The following is an 11221-nucleotide window of genomic DNA, read 5'->3' on the forward strand; positions in this document are numbered from 1 at the left end:
TGGTTAGATAAATAATATAGTTGTTATATATAAATAAGATGTGAAATTAAACAGAATCATAATTCCTCATTACATAAATATGTGTATTTGTATATATATTTTAGTATATATATTTTGTATATATATATATATGTATATATTTCATTTATACCTCATCAACAGGAAAGCCCATTCAATTTGTTTTCATTGTGAGAAGCAGTGATTTTGCTGGTTTGACCTCCATATCTGTCAGGATCAAGCTTGCTAGTTGAGCAGAAATTCCTGCAAAATATTACCCAAATAAGTCATTAAAATGATCAAGAGCTATAGAAATTTTAATAGATGATGATAAGGTTTAATTATATTTGAAAGGTTAAGATTGATTTGCCTTGAGTAGTTGGATACAATGACTGGGTTTCCTCTCCCGCCAACATTTCTCTGCCGAACTCCTCATCAGTCCTCCCATGCCCACTTGTCCTCTGTGTGTAATAATATAACAACACATGACAAATTAAGGAAAAATAAAACTCATTAGTTTTCACTTAAAACTAATTATACATTTATTATCTCAATGATATACGTCATAAAAATATTTCAAATACCCTCTGGAATGTGATCTATGCGGCACAGGAACTCTAGAAGTGCATCTCCATCGATGGGTGATGATTTCCTTTGATCAAACTCAAAAGGAATTCTGTTCTTTAAGTTGGTTTATCAAATCAATCTGGAGGGAAGCTTCTGCATCCACCCTTTCATACAAGCCTCAACACATCTTGGAAAGAGTCAAACTCATTTTTGGGGTCTTACCAAAGATGGAAGTTATGTACTGGAAACACAGACTCTCACCAAGGCCTTGATTCCATATGCAAGGAAATCAGACATTTTGAGATGTCCAAACCTCTCATCTCTTGAATATAAATGTCCAAACTCATGATCAATGGTATTCTACTTTCCGAGTTCGGATCTAATAATATCACGTTAAAACAATTAGTGAGACATGACCTTTAAATGAAAATTTATATAATTTATTAACTTTACCAGTTTTTGTAGGTTCGGTCTGTTTTTCCTCTACGAGGATAAGGATACTCTTCTCGACCCTCCAAGAATAGGTCGGGCAAAGTTAGAGCTAAGATCAGGGTTTCCAAGATCATTGTAGTATGCATAGTTGTCAAATACGATCCCATTCCTCAAATTTTCTAGTGACATCATCCCCTCTCAAGTGCAAGAGCTCCTCATCTCTATATGGCTTCAAAGGTGCTGGTATCTTTTCTGCAAGTACGCTCTACAAAAATATGTGTATATATATATAGGTATGTAAGTGTGTGGGTGTATAACTGACTAATCAATCATTAGTTTTAACATGGTAATATTAGAGAAAAATATATGAAAATGACTTTACATCATTTGTGAAAAAGATACGATCATATTTGTATTTGTCAGTAGGATAGACCCAAGAGTTACAATCAAAATGAATACAGCTCTGTTGAGAAAAATTATTGACGGTGACCGACTTGAGAAAGAACTGTGATGTGTGATTGTTCTTGATAATAAAAGCACCGGGAATACTATAATTTTCATCCCATTTAAATGTAACACTAAATTTGCTCTCTCAGGCAGCAATAGATGGTAAAACAATGATAATTGGTTGAAGATAAGCTGGTTCTCCAATTAATCCCCTGTTTCCATTGTCTATAAAAAATAATAAATAATAATAAATACACCTCGCTTTGAGAACACCAACATTTACAACCAATTTGTGTGTATAAATTGTAATATTTATATCTAAATTTTTAAATTTTTTATATAGCGTTGTAGATCATGTCCACTAATTAAGAAAAGATAGTAGTTGGTGGAAACACTGTGGAAATTTGTTGGAACATTGCATCTTATCTTACCTTTTTGTTGTTTCTGGACTCATTTAAAGGCAAGTTCCAACCATAAATATCAAGTGTGCGCAAAATAATATAAATAATAAATGATCAATTTACCAACTCTGTTTTCAAAAATATTTGTAAGGTCCACAAATTCATTTGAAAATTCATTCGAAAAGCCAGCCGGAATGTTAGAGGTTAACAAGGTTACAACAATTAAATCGCTCAGGTGGAAGCTTTGGGCAAAAAGATCGACAGCTTATCCACCCATGAACCAAGTATAGTTATGGCTTGTGATACTTGTGGGGAAGGACATTCATCAACCGATTGTCCCATTATAGGAGTAGCGCATGGACCCACCAAGTAGGTTGACTTCATTGGTAGTGTCCTCCGACCACGAGGAAACCTCTACAGCAACATGTATAACCCAGGTTAGAGGAATAACCACAACTTCTCCTAGGAAAATCAAGTGCAGCAGCATAAGCCCCCAACTAGATTCCCTCCTTACCCACAATCGGATAGAAAACCTACTCTTGAAGATATCCTTACTCTGTTCATATATACCACATATATAAAATTTCAGCAATCGATACTAGATTTTTAGAGCGACTAGTCTAATATGAGGAATCAACATGCTTCTCTTTAGAACTTTGAGAATCGAGGTTGGCTAGATTAGCAAAATTATTGTCCGAGTGACCACTGAGGCGGTCTACCGAGTAACACCGAGGGCAAACCCCTTGTGACCACCTCAGGCGCTCACTCTTAGTAGTGGTAAAGAAGTGTGCATGAGTGGAGACAAGGTGATGGAAAAAGGAGAAAGAGCCGGCAATCGAAAGTTTCTGAAAAGCCGACAAAAAGGGAAAGAGCTACTCCAATTGTTAAGAAGATTACAACACCACCGATGAAGGAGTATATATCACAGTTCCCCTATCCCTCCAGGTTGAAGAATGATCATACCAACGAGTAATTCAAGAGGTTTTGCGATTTGTTCAAGTAATTACACATCAATGTACCGCTTTGTTGAAACCCTTTCCCAAATGCTGAATTATGCAAAGTTTCTCAAGGGCCTATTAACAAACAAGGAAAATTTGTAGAGGTGTCTATGGTAACATCGAGTGAAGTAAGTTCCGCATTGCTACATAACTGGCTACCGAGGAAGAAGAAAGATCCAAGGAGTTTTACTATTCATTGTAGCATTATTGATTTTGTAAATAAGAAAGCCCTAGCAAACTTAGGAGCTAGCATTAATGTCATGTCTTTCACCATGTTTAGGAGACTTGGACTTAACGACCTTAAAGCCCACTAGGATGACACCTCAATTAGCGGGCCACTCCATTAGGCATCCTAGGGGTATCACAAAGGATGTTTTTGTTTAAGGTTGATAAATTCATCTTCCCGATTGATTTTTGTGATCTTAGACGTTGATGAGTATGTTGAGGTACCCCCTAATTTTTACGTCGACCTTTTTCTAGCCACCTCCCAAACCCTTATCGATGTGAGCAATGGTAAAATAACTTTATCATTGATGAATTTGTGCATGAAATGGTGCACAAGGAGCCTTTCAAGGACTCATTGGATAACCCTCAAGAAGAAGAGACAACCCTTTTGCTTACAAAAAATTTAGTTGAGAAACACACGTGCAAGAAGCATTGGAGGGAAGTCACTTCCCCCAAGAAAGGCAAGAGGAAACCTATTTTATCTGATTTTACACTTGGGCACTATTTTGGAGACACTCACATTGGGTTAGAGGAGTATTCCTATTTGGAACCTCCTTGACATTTTCATATCAGGTACGTCAAGATTGTGACGTAAAATAAACGCTTCTTGGGATGTAATCCAACCATTTTTCGTATTCTTGGTTAGTTTGCATTCTAGTTATAGTTGTTCGTTTTTATTTGACTTAGCAATAAATGCTTGATGAGTCTTAGTTTTCAGCATTTGGTTGGTTGATTGTTGTTTTAGACACTCAATTTTGGGCTCACTAGGTTATATTTGTACTTGAGCTTTCTTGTTAAAACACGGAAAACTCTACTCAAATCTTTTGGGCTATTTACGGGTTATTTACACCCGTAAGCCCGGTCATAATGCCTTAACAGAGAGCTTTACTGGCATCTTTATGCTTGTAAGCCACCCCACAAAGGGGTTCCAGAGAGCCTTACAAGTGCCCTTACAGGCGCATAAGTCATGAAGTGCACAATTTAGAGATATCTAACAAAAGCGCCTGTAAAGGAGTGTAAGGGTCATCCAGAGCACTTAACGGGCATACCCAGAAACCCTTATGGGCAGTAACCTCCATGTAATGTAATCTAGGTTCCTTATGAGCACATTAGGCTCGCAAACTAGGCCGTAAGAGCAATTCAAAGAACTTTATAGGCTACAGTGTAACGACTCTTCCGGCTATAACTTAGGTTGTAAAGGAGATATACCCTTATGGGGCAGGTCTTATGACCGTATAAATCCCATAATTGTTTATGCCAAGAGATGATACGCCCCTTATATATCCTCAAGTGTGTGGGTCGTACAAGTAGTAAAGTGTACCCAATAGGATCGGGTAGTTGAATCCACAAGGACTAGTATAGCTCTCAATACTCACTCATTTTCTAATATCTAGCCGATTCAATGATTGGATTAAAGTAATTAACACTACTAAAGAATCGAAGAATAGGGAAAGAAGAAGAGACAGGGTTTTGGGTTAAAGAGATAGCATTGGTAAGGATAGTGCCCTGGATTTATCCCCATTCAAATGCAATGACTAGGTAATGATTCAAGAGTTCTTCTTGGACCGTAGTGAACACCTGCGAAGGGTTTGATAACATAAGTCCTTACCCAAGGCTCAGAGTGGACTCAACCCCTTTTCTTGATATGTGCCATAGCTAGACAAGTAGAGATTACACTCTAGATAGCGAATCAAACTAAGGTTGAATAGAAACTTAAAATGCAATGGCAACCAATGAGAAAAATAGCAATAGAAAATCAACGCATACGCAGCTATTAATAAGTCCCTCGTTAAGCAACCAACATACAAGCATCAAGGCAATAAACACCTAAAAAGATAAGAAATATGAACAAAAGAAAGGCCACAAGAAAACTCAAGAATCAATATCACTAAAATCAAAGCATCATAATTCAAGGATCACAATCCAAGGCACTGAAAGATGGTTAGCCCCTCATAGTCTTATAAACAATCATAGGAAAGCAATAAGAGAAATAGAACTTGTCCATTAAACTCCCTTCTTGCTTCACAATCATATTGGAGAAAGCTTGACAACAGTTGTCACCGACAATCCTTCTTTGCCACGCTTGCCTTCACTCCAGAACTGGCTCTGAATGGTATGTTAATAACCGTGCTTGGCTCCAAATCTTGGGAATTGATTTCGGTGCAAAACTAGTAAATAACACCGTGGTAAGCATGCCTGTGCTTACCTACCCTTGCTTGGAGAGTACGCTCATGTTAGGAGCGCAGTGACCATGTTGATATTCTATTGAGATTTCTAGTAAAACCCATGGGGGTAAGCACGCCCGTGCTCCCTCGGCACGATAGTGCTAGGGATGGTGAAAACGTGCTTCTTAGTGCTATGTGAACTTCAGTAAAACACATAGGGGCTCAGCACGCCCGTGCTTCTAACCATACTTCTGAGCATGGGTGTGCTTCGAACAATGATTGTCCTAAAACTTGTATTTCAACACTCTTTTGCATCAAAATTGGTCTTTTTTCATTCCTTTTGGTCTGTACCCCAATTATCTGCAACATTTAGGAAACATATCTCAACTAGTATCAGTTTATCCTAAAAATGTGTTAAAAGGACAAGTAAAACACATAATAGGGTATATAAAATATCAATATAAAAATGCACTCATCAAGAGACTTATGGTCACAGCTTACTCCCATAAGCACCTAGGGTTTAAATGCAGCCGATGACATTTGATCTTCATTTCTATTTGTTCTTCACCGAATCTTGGTCACCGGTGGGCCTTTCTCCTCCCATTCAACTCCCCATGCTCTCTTCTTTCATTTTTGAGTGTCTCGAATGGGTTTGGACACTTTTTTCTTACTCTCCACCGCCTGAATTTTGGTTTTCTTCTTCTTGCTAAAAGGTATAGTATTTGTTATGATATCTTGGGTATTTAGTCATTCAAATATATGGTAGTAATTGCTTAAATGTTTATGTATTCTTCTATGTCAATTTTAGTTTGGAAATTGTAATGTTAGAGTTTATATGTATAAGAGGGGTCCTTAGGGCCCGAGTCTTTCGGTTGTAAGGCTTACTGTAAAGGTGAGTTTCCCAAGGCTTACGGCTATAAGTCTACCCATAAGCAAGGTATAAGCTCTCATGTTTCAAGAAAATTTCATATTCTTGTATACTGAACTTCATATTTTTCATGTAGGATGACTCGAGCAAAGAAGACCACTTCTGGGCTACTAAAGAGGAAGAGACTCGAGGTATCTACCCGGACCCGGCAACCCAGGAGGAGACTTTAACTACCCCAGTCTCTTTAGCCCCCACATTTTTTGAGACTCGCATCTGAGAGCGGTTTGCTTACTTGAAGAAAAAGCGGTTTGGCCAGTCCCTTACGGTGGACTGGTCGATCCTTGCGTAGTCAGGGCTCGCGGAGGAGGTTCAAGAGATGTTGTAGGCTAGCAGTTGAAGCCCGATATTTGCATATGAGGAGTGGGTGTATCGTAACACCACTCTCAAGGTCTTCAGCACATTCGAGTTGGACCAAGGGTTGGTAGCCTTTGATTGGGAGGGCTCTATTTGATTTTAGTTATTCAGGGAGCAGTGGTCAATGACCTATACAGGGTTCACTCTATTGTCAAGGCTATATGACACAGACTTCACCAGCATCCCACAGTATGAGCAACTCCTCGTCGATTTCCCATCAGGTGTCACACCAAAAGTAAGTGTTACAGTAATTGAGCTACGGATGGAGCTACGAGTCGGGCCTTGCCAAGGCATTATTTATTACACGCCCGCCTCTGATGTATGTGCACATTGTCATTGCTCGGTCTTTTACAGGTCGAGTAGATAGCCCCGGAGTGGTGGGGTGAGAGGAGTTCTTATACCTATGCAACTTAGTTAAGCGTCACCCCATCCACCTTGACCATGCATTGGTATACTTCATCTTTCATTAAGGCCAACATGTACGCCTCAGTGCTATCATCGCTCGCCCCTACAACACGCGTTTTATTAAAGAGATAGGGCAGGTAGATCGGCTCCAAGCATAGAGGTCGTTGGTGGCACGGCTTCCCTAGGCATGGATACTTTGCGCCTAATGGGGATGGTGTACACCACGGCTCCCGATGGATCCTCACCCTAACCCCCACAGAGCAGCCTCTAGAGGGAGATGAGGACGCGGATAAAGGAGTCAGACGATGAGTTCGATATGAGTTTTTCCTACCATCGGGCACTGCACCGGTGAATGTAGCCAGCCTAGCAATTCCTAGACGCTAATCAGAGATACAGGAGCTCAGAGCTGAGTTCTGGGGGATCCGTGAGGGCTAGTAGGCCATTTTAGCGACCTAGAGTCAGATGTAGGCTAATCTTGGCCGAGCTTTGGATATCCTATGTAGGCTGGTTCCTCCCTCACCATCACCGGCATCCACTCCTCCCCTAACACCTCATCCACTGACAAGTTCAGCACCATCTGACACTGCCGAGCCCTAGTTTTACTTTATTTTCATTTTATCTTGTATTTTTCATTTTCAGTATTTGTATTCATCTTTTATGGTAAGGGTGGCCCTACCTAGCTTGTACTTATTTTGATAGATTTAGTGGATTTTTATTTTCTATTTTTTTACTTTTATTTTGTTGAGCTTTAATGTATTTCCTTGTATTCGTAGGAGCTTAATACCCACGATCCTCAATTGTAAAGGGGATTGTCACTCATCTTTTCTTAACCTTGAGTGACCCCGACTACTTGGGTACTTCAACGGACACACTAGACTTGTTTCAAGAATCAATGAACTTTTGAATATGAATCGGGGAAGCAGTCATTTTCCACTCCCCCTCCTATTCTTGTTTACATTGTCTTGCATATTCATCTTTTACAAACATTGAGGGAAATGTATGATTTAAGTGTGGGGAAGGGGTTTAAGATTCATTGTTATTATTTTACTTTCCAAGTTATGACTTATGATGGTGTATTTGAAATTTAGTGGGAGTTTCATAGTATTAATCTGGACACATGCGAGTTTGCTTCTTTTCGAGATTATTTTTTAGTTTGCACTCTATTTTTTGTTATTCACCTAATTAGAGCACACAACCTCTCTATTGTAACAACGTAGACCATGTATGGTTTTCTAAGTTTGTTTTATTTTACTTCAAGTTGTTTAAAGTGATGCAAATTTAAAAGAAGTTGATTGAAAAATAGAAAATGTGGGAAAACGGAAAGAGCTACCCCTAGTAGATGTGTAAAGCTACTCTAGATAAGTCGGATACTTTGTATGCCCTAATAAGAGAAAGAGCTACCTCTTTAGGAGAGTGAAACCTACCGTATTATGGGAAAAGATACAAAAAAAAGCTACTACTCTTAAGCGTGAAAGCCACTTGACGAGGTCTTGCAATAAAAAGTTACCTTAGGAGTTGTGTGAAGCTGCTACCTTGCAAAAGAAGAAGTTGTTCAGTGAAATTTTTTTGCTATTAAAAGTTTTGTAGGTCAAAAGAAGTGAAGTTGAGAGTTATAACATACACACAATCAATAACCTTGAATAAAGTGATTACTATTTTTGGAACTCAAGATTTTTAGCATGCATGTATTGTGTATGCGTGACTATTTTGGAAACCTCCAAATTCTTGAGCACTCGAAGTCTTGCACATTCTCCGATTTGTTTGTAATGTTTTATTTTTGCTTGATGACAAGAAAAAGCTTAAGTGTGGGGGAATTTAATGAGTGTACAATATTCACTTATTTCATATCATTTTGTACACTCATTAGGCATGCATTAGAATTATATTGTGAAATTTGGTGTTAAACATAGTGTGTCTTGCATTCTTAGGCTTCAGGTAGCACTTAAAGACGAGAGATAACCAAAAGAAGCACTCCAGATCCAAAATAAAGAAGATGGAGCTCTCTCAGTATCAATTGAATAAGGACAACGCAAATAGGATGGCTTACGAGCAGCTTACGGCCTGTCTTACGGCCTTAAGCATCTTTTAGAGAACCATACAGGCGTGCTTATGCCCATAAGGAGAAGTTTCAGAGCTAAAGCATAGGACCTGATGGGCAGGACTTACGCCCGTAAGGACCATCCAAAGGAGCTTATGCCTGTAAGGATAGTCGTAAGGGTAGCATTGCTAATGAGTGTACAGTGTTCTATTATTTTATATCACTTTGTACACTTATTTGGCTTATGTTAAGATCATATTGTGGAATTTGGTGCTAAACTTAATGTATTTTGTATTCTCAAGCTTCAGACAACACATAAAAACAAGAAAGAGAACCAAAAGAAGTATTTCAGACCCTAAACGAAGAAGCTGGAGCTTTCTCGACATCAATAGAACAAGTATAAGGCAAAATTAATGGTTTACGGGCAGCTTATAGCAGTAACCACCTTCCAATGAACCTTGTGAGCATGCTTATACCCATAAGGAGAAGTTTAGAACCAAATCAAAGGATTTTACATGCAGGACTTATTCCATAAGAATGCCTGTAAGGACCATCTAGAGGAGCTTATAACCAGAGCATATGCCTGTAAGGGCGATGGCAAGGGACAACATAATAAAACTTATGGTCGAGCGCTTATGGTGGTAAGATGGACCGTAACATAGATAGAAGACCTTATGGATGGAACTTACGGTCGTAAGTGTTCCCATTAGGCTTATGACCCATCTTCTCCAGCTCCTTACGGTCATGTCCTTAGGCCCGTAAGCACCAGGTAAGCAGCCGAGTATAAATAGATCTAATGAGGATTTTTATGGCATTCTTTGGATTTCTTTGATTATTTTCTTGAGGTAAAGCTAGGGGAAAGGGCTAATCTAGTAGGAAATTGGGATCCACATTCAAGGGGAGAGTTGATCATAGCCGTCAAGCTCATCTTGGCGACATTCATGGAAGCTTTGCCAGGGTTTCTTTGTTGATTCATCTCCGCCGCGATTAAGAAAAGGGTTTTTATATTTTCAATGTATGTCATCATGTCTTATTGTTTGAATGATCGCCCTCCATTAATGGAGGAAAAATTTGTTAGATGTTTGGACATAATGAACTCTAGGATTTATCTTTTGACATTGGTTGTTAAATTCATGAGATTTAGTTATTTTCCTTATTGCAATCCATTCTATTTTAATCTAATTACGTGTTTGAATGCTTTGATTTCTATTATGGTGAAAGCCCTAGTTATCATACTTGTGCTTTGTGATGAGAAAAAATTCCCACCTAGCATAGATATGCTACAATTAGAGGGAATTATGAGTAAGCTTAGACATAGGGTACTTTGGAGACCCCATCTCTCTCAATTCTCCCTAGTGAGTTAATGAGTATCTCCATACTCTTTGCAATCATGTAGAGAATATTTTAGGAGAAATTGCATCTCTACTCAATATTTGGATTAGGGGTAATCTCTCCTCATAAGAGAGACTACCTATTTAAGAATTTCTCATTAGGCAACGGTGAGATTTCATAGAGTGTTAATTGATTGTGCGGATGAATGTATCAGCTCTGCACCAATTCAGTTATTCTTGACCATCTAATGAGGGATTTAGTATAATTCAGAAAATCGTTTTCGATTAAAATAGGATTGCATACCTAGACAACCTTTACCCTACAGTTTATAAAACCCTAGAAGGATGCTATGCCCGGACATCATTTCCTCTCCTAATTTCTATCTTTTTTTATTTCGTACTTCTTGCTTTTACATTCTTTTGTTCATACACAACACTTGATTTGTTAGACTAATTCTTGGAACTAGGGTTACTACTAGTATTCTCAATCTTTCCTGTGGACTGACATCTTGCTTTCATACACACTTTATTACACGATCATCATGTACACTTGCATCCCTATCAACAATGAAGCTTACGGTCCAGTTCTTACTACCGTAAGTTACGCAACAACATAAATAGAAGAAATTAAAGATGGGACTTACAATCGTAAGTGTTCCTGTAAAGCTTGTGACCCATCTTCTCTAGCTCTTTACGGCTATATCCTTATGCCTGTAAGCAGCCCGTAAGCAACTGAAATATAAATAGACTTAATGAGAATTTTAGGGCATCTTTTGTTCAATCTTTGATTTTTTCTTGGAGGTAAGGTAAGGGAAGAAAGGAGGTGAATCTCCAGGGACATCATAGGTGACTTTTGGAGGAGATTTAGATCCTACATCAAGAAGAGAGATCGTAGCCGTCAAGCTCACCTTGGCGGCGTTCGTATTTTTTGGA

General features: G+C 38.7%; 1 pseudogene; it reads right to left on the reverse strand.

Moving 5' to 3' along the window:
* Window positions 1-172: 172 nt before the first annotated feature.
* On the reverse strand, window positions 173-1897 carry LOC120256786 (annotated as a pseudogene).
* Between the last annotated feature and the right edge of the window lie 9324 nt (window positions 1898-11221).

The sequence above is a fragment of the Dioscorea cayenensis genome, unplaced genomic scaffold, assembly GCF_009730915.1.
Source record: "Dioscorea cayenensis subsp. rotundata cultivar TDr96_F1 unplaced genomic scaffold, TDr96_F1_v2_PseudoChromosome.rev07_lg8_w22 25.fasta BLBR01001643.1, whole genome shotgun sequence".
In the NCBI taxonomy this organism is placed as follows: domain Eukaryota; kingdom Viridiplantae; phylum Streptophyta; class Magnoliopsida; order Dioscoreales; family Dioscoreaceae; genus Dioscorea; species Dioscorea cayenensis.